Source organism: Rattus rattus, chromosome 2, assembly GCF_011064425.1.
Source record: "Rattus rattus isolate New Zealand chromosome 2, Rrattus_CSIRO_v1, whole genome shotgun sequence".
Classification (NCBI taxonomy): Eukaryota; Metazoa; Chordata; class Mammalia; order Rodentia; family Muridae; genus Rattus; species Rattus rattus.
Window position 1 is genome coordinate 226645396 of NC_046155.1, and position 6498 is coordinate 226651893.

A 6498-nucleotide genomic window follows, 5' to 3' on the forward strand; every position below is an offset into this window, starting at 1 on the left:
GCATAAATTAATTGGCAGTTTCTATCCCCACCTCTGGATCATTCAGTTCCCAAATACCTTCATATTTACAGTAAGCCTTAACAGCATTAGAGCTGGACAGATATCAACCCTCTGAGCTATTTCGTCTATTTCTCTATCAACAACCCCAAGATATAACTTGCTGTGTTATATAACTTCCACCTGGGCCATTCTTACTCCAATTGGCCAGTCCTCATGGCCATGTTTTCATTCACCTACCTCATGATGTCTTTGCCTCTTTCCCTTTTCTCTCACCTCCTTGTGGTCTCTACTCACACCCCAATCCCCTGGGAACCTATCTTCTTCCCAACTATAGGCTGTGGGTATCTTTATTGATCAATCAGAGATAACTTGAGGGGCCAGGTCACATAGCACCTTTTGGTGTATGTGTAAATTTCCTTGTCCCTTGGGGCAACCAAACCTTGGGGGCCAGTATTTAGCATTACAGTGCATAGCAACAGACCAAACTTCAACAGGTCCAGGCTGTATAAGAAAAGGAGCTGAGCAAACTATGAGGAGCAAGATTGTTAGCACAGGTTTTTCGTGCCTCCAGGTTCCTGCCTGGATCTCTTGCTGTGACTTCTCTGGGTGATGGGCTCTAATCTATAAGCTAAAACAAACTGCTCTCACAGTTTCTCTTGGTCAGTGTTTCATCACAGGAAGAGAGAAGTAAACTAGGGCAGTGTCTTACTTGGGGCTACTGTAAGGCTCAATCTTTGGATATCTAGTAGAATTCACACACCATTTGTAAATGCCATGATATTTTCTGTTTATTTCACAGAGTTATGAATTCTTCAGGGTCTGGAGTCTATCCTTGCTCATCTTTTAAGAAATGCACAATGCCTGCAATTAAATCTCCAACCAAGACCAACAGATAAACACAGAGAAACAAAAAAATATTTATAATAGATTATGTAATCACAAAAGAAGACAAAATATGTTATAACTAATAAAACAGCACATAAAGGGCAAACTATATACCATTAAGAGTGAAAAATCAATGAGCAGAAATTAACACAAAAGGGACAGGGATGGTGGATACTAGACAAGGACATTAATACAACTGTTAGAAGCACATTTTTAAAATGGTACCAGATACTAAACTCCTCTATAATTCCCAGCTCCTGGAACCTTCGTAGGTTGGAGATGTTATGACTCTTAGGACACGCTGTCCAGTAAAATCCTGTTCTAGTCAACCACATCTTCAAGCTGATCAGTCACACTGTGATCCCAAGTCGTAATCGCCTTTCTTAAAGTTCCACACCTGACTCATTTCGAAGTTTCTCTTCAGTTTTATGAAATGTTGTTATAATAACAAACCTGAGTATGGAGTGTTAACTATTTACTGTGCTTAGGGTTCACTTACATTTTTGGATCTGTATGTTTATCTAATTTTTTAATTTGGTTTTGGCGTCACCACACTTGTGTACTTCATTTTCATGAGAGTAGCATAAGCAATAGAATAACCAACCATCTGGGTCATAGGAAGGGAACCTACAGAAACCCTTCGAGGAAGCATCCCAGCTTCTGGATACCCACTACCCAGAGGCCCACTGGGTTCCTCTCCAGAGGTGGTACACACCTCCCTGGCACTCCACTCGAGCCACACTGCAATACAGAGCGGCTGTCTACTACAGCAGCTACCTTTGAGAAAATCTGCCTGCTCCTTCCCAGCAGGCCCTGCTTATAGCAGGCTGGGTGAGCCTCCTTCACAGAGCGGCTTTCTGAACCAGTCCTTGTCCTCCCGAGCTGGGTACGGAGGATTTGGCTTCAGTGATGGATGCTCTAAGTTCACCACGATGAAATTAGACTTGCATTGAGCAATGAACTCTGTCACGGGGTCATGCTCGCCCTCTGCCTTGATGGTGCCGGGGATGCTGTCATTTTTCAAGATGGGGAGGAAAAGTTGCACAAAGTCTGAGGTGTATGGAGGGGCGATGATGTCCAGAACCTCCGTGACAAAGTAGCGGATGAGTGAGATGTCAGTGTCCAGCTTCTCCAGACATTTTTGGATATAATTGACCACAGGAAGGACATAGCCACGGCTCAGCAGATACACCATCCTGTCCAGAGGCGTCTTTTTCAATTTGAGCTGCTCCATCACGTCTAGCTGGGAACGCTCCGTCTCACAAAGCTTAACAAGCAGCTGCAGAACCTGGGGGCGCAGGAGCTGGTGGCAGGTGCGGATCTCATCCAACAAGGCCAGGTGAACCAACCGGAGTGCGATCAGTCTGTAGCTGGAAGTACCTTGGCTCAGACACGGTCCAATCTACCCACTTCAGCACACCCATTGCCACCACTGGAAACCTAATACACTGATAAAGTGTGCTCAACTCAGCCAGCAGCTCAGCGGCCCCTTTGTTCCCATTGCAGCATAGATTGTGAACAGTTTCTACAGCCTTTGACGTGGACTTGAGCTCATCTTTGCCAATGCTAACCTGCTTGTTCTTCTTCCAGATCTCAACCACACTAGCAGCATGAGCCGGGATGTGGATGTACTTGTGCTTGTAAACCTGGTTGATCTTGTCCCCTGGCTTGAAGAGTGACCGTATAAACAGGTCCAGGAAGGCTGGCACCGGGATGAGTTCCACAGGAGTAGGGTCCATGCTGGTGAACATCTTGAATAACTCTGGAGAACACTTCCAACTGCCGGCAGGCTGTGGACACGCTGGTGATCTCACCTTGGCACCCCGCATCAAGCAGGATGGGCCTCAGCCAACTTATAAAACAGACCTCCCCAAGTGGTGTGTGTGATCATCTGCTCAAGCCAAGCTGGGGTCTCCTCCTTCTTCAGTGAAAATAGAATCTGCTTTCCAAGGGTCAAAGTGCTTGATCAGCAAACTCTTCGAGTGGTTTTCCACAGAGTCTCCTGCACCTGCACTGGCTCAACACCTGTCTGAATGAGCCACTCAGACAGCGGGTTCCCAGTCTGGGCCACCGCCGTATAGTTGTCAGGTAAGAGCTGGATGACATTTTCTGGGGACCCTCCTGCCTGGAAATAGCTCTTCAAATGTTAAAAATGGAGGACTCTACGTTGTAGTCCCGGGTGGAAAACTTATGCAGACATTCCTGCCGCACCTCAGCATCATCCTCTCCTTCTTCGGAACCATCTTCCTGATGCTGGCCGCCATCCGCCTCTTCGCCCCATTCTGACGCATTCCTGAAGTAGTCTTCTCCCATAATTGTACCCGGCCGCAACTCTTCACTGCCGATCTGCAGGTTTATAACCTTTATAGAATTTATAAAAATCTCAGCCATTAGTTTCCATATAACTGTTTTTTGTATTCAGTTGCTTGGCATCTACCATGACGCTGCCCATTTGTGTGTTCTAACCACACAGACATTGGGCCAACTCTCCTGAGACTGTACTCACTTTTTTCAACTGTTTTCTTCTCTCTTTCATTCTGGATAGCTTCTATTTCTGGCGCTTCAAAGGAAGTAATTTTCCTGTAATGTCTTATCTAGCATCAATTCAGTGTTTTTTTCAATATAGACTTTTTTTTTAATTCTAGGTGAAGTTAACACATCTGTTTTCTGGGTTTTTGCACATAAGGGTTTCAGTAATGATAACTGTTGTAATGATCTGTCTGCTAACTCCATCATCCATTTTGCTTTATTCCTTTTGACTTAACTTTTTTCTTTTCCTTAATGGAATATATCTTCCTGCCTACTGGTTTTTTTATTGGCTATCAATAATTGCGAATTATACAATTTTGGTACTGGATGTTTCTGTGGTTCTATGAATGTTCTTGAGATATTTTTCCCCCTGGGATGCTGCTATTGAAAATACTATGGTCTTTTAATGTATGAAGTCTTAAGTATTATGTATGAAGTCTGTCTCCATTGGGATTTGCATTGCTGTGAACAGACACTATGACCAAGACAACTCTTGTAAAGAAAAACATTTAGTTGGAGCTGGCTTACAGTTTCAGAAGTTCAGTCCATTATCATCGTGGCAAGAAAGAGGGCACTGCAGGCAGACATGGTGCTAGAAAAACCATGGATTCTACATCTTATTCTAAAAGGCAGCCAGGAGGAAACTCTCTCCGCATTGGGCAATGCCTGAGCACAGCAGACCTCAAAGCCCCGCCCACATAGTGACATACTTCCTCTAACAAGGCCACACCTCCTAACAGTGCTACTCCCTACAGTCAAGCATTCAAACATTCTTTTATGGGCTGAGGACGGGGATGGGGGAAGCTATTCAAACACCACAAGGTCTGTTAGGAGAAAACACCACTTTTTTATATTATTCCTGTTGCTGTTTTGAATCAGGGTCTCAACTAGGCAGGCCTAACTGTCTTTGAACTCACTATCTCAGTCCAAGGTATCTTCAAACTCACAGAAAGCCATGCTTCCTAGAGGATGGGATTAACGACATAACATTAGCATGCCTAGCTAGGGACTGATACCTTATTTTCTGCTTCCCTTGCTTAAATGAACCTATACTCAGAATTTAATTTCAAACAGCACTAGAGCTAAAGTTTATCCCCTCATAAGCATTCGGGTCAGGGCTACATGGTTTTGACACAAACCGAACCCAGATCTCCCACTGCAAATGTGTAGGCTGAGCACTAGGAAAAATGGCTGAGTTAAAATTGCGATTTATCAAAGCCATTTTTAAACATCTTCAGTTTATTCAATTTAAGGATGGGGATGTAGCTCTCTGGAATTCACTTTTCATGCCTAAGACTTTGGATTTTTTTGATTTTTGGCGCAGCAAAGAACAACTACCAAAAAAAGGACTACAAACTCCTTTTAATTGAAAGAGGAAGGGGGCAGGTTGCTTATGAATCTGTACTGTGAATCAAAGTTATATTCTAGTTCCATTTCCTGAGCTCTTGGATGCTTTAGATTTCAAATAAGTTACTTTGCCTTTGGACGGTTTACTTTCCCTCTCTGTAAAATGGGCTGGTAGTAATCCCGCGTTGTAAGTTCAGAGAGTAAAGGCTCCTGGACGTGTGCCAAGCCTGAGACAAGTGCTGAGCAGTCGTGAGAACCAATCAGTAGGAGTTTAGGGCTTTTGAAAGTTCCAACTGAGTTTGTTGAAAAGATAATTCCTGCTTTGGGTGATCCTGTAGTTCTACTAGTGAAAAAACTGATCCACAAGTAAGGATTAAAAAAAAAACAAAAAACAACCCAGATTATCATGGGTTTACACTTAGCTTTCTGGAACCATATTGACTATATGGTTTATTGTAAACTCTAAAGCTCATAATAATAATTTAAAAAGTGTTCGAGAGATAGTCTGTACCGAAGTTTGATTCCTCATTTAGGCAGATCCTCAGAGGCTTGCTCTGTTTCCGTTGACAGAAGGAAGTGCGCCTTTCTAACCACTTCCCTACGAGGCTGGGCTACTGCTGCCCTCAGTCAAATCTCTCTTCCTCTAAGTCTAACAGGGGCAGTGACTACGTACTTAAAAATAATAATTACATTATTACTGCTATTATTATTAGAACATCAAAAACAAAACCCAACAATAATAGTAACAGCAGCAGCAATAGAAATAATACTCTTTTTTCCCCCCAGTCTCTGAAAGATGTCCAATAGAAAGCAGGTTTGAAATTCTCTAAACTGAAACCCAAGGCAACTGCCCGGATGATGCAATGTGACCAGAGGGTAGCCTGAGAGAGTGACGAGGCATGACCTGCCGCGTGCTGTTCTACCTGTTCCGTTTCCCCTCTGCAATTACCTGGAGGATAATACTGTCAACCCTCCAGAGTGCTTGTGACATGCCAAGTACATTTGTGGTATCATTCTTCCTTAATATTTTTATTTTTATTTATTTATGCCCTCTGCACCCAGTCTCACGCTCACATTCCTTTCCCCCCCTAGTACCACTTTCCCTACTTCTCAGAGAAGGGGAAGTCCCCCATGGGGACCAACCCTCCCTGGAACATCAAGTCACAGCAGGTCTAAGCAAACCTTCTCCCACTGAGGCTGGACAAGACAGTCCACCTAGCAGAGGGGGGTCCAAAGGCAGGGAACAGAGTCAGAGACAGCCCCCATTCCAGTTCTTAGGGGACCCGCATGAAAACCAAGCTGTGCAACTGCTACAAATACGTAGGCTTAGATCCAGCCCAAGCGCGCTCTTTGGTTGGTGGTTCAGTCTCTGGGAGCCCCTTTGGGCCCAGGTTAGTTGAGTCTCTAGGTTTTCTTGTGGTGTCCTCAATCTCTCAGGCTCCCTCAATCCTATCCCCCACTCTTCCACAAGACTCCCCGAGCTCCTCCTAGTGTTGGCTGTGGGTCTCTGCATCTTTTTCCGTAAGCTGCTGGATGAAGCCTCTCAGAAAGACAGCTATGCTGGACTCCTGTCTGCAAGCCTAGCAGAGTATCGTTAATAGTGTCCCAGTTTGGCTCTCTCCCGTCAGATGGGTCTCAAGTTAGGCCAGTCATTGGTTGGCCATTCCTTCAATCTCTGGTCCATCTTTAATCCCTACATATCTTGTAGGCAAGACGAATTTTGGATGGAAGGTTTTT

At 44.4% G+C, this 6498-nt stretch overlaps 1 pseudogene; it reads right to left on the minus strand.

Annotated features, from left to right (window-relative positions):
* Positions 1 to 1702: 1702 nt before the first annotated feature.
* Positions 1703 to 3204, minus strand: LOC116893580 (annotated as a pseudogene).
* Between the last annotated feature and the right edge of the window lie 3294 nt (positions 3205 to 6498).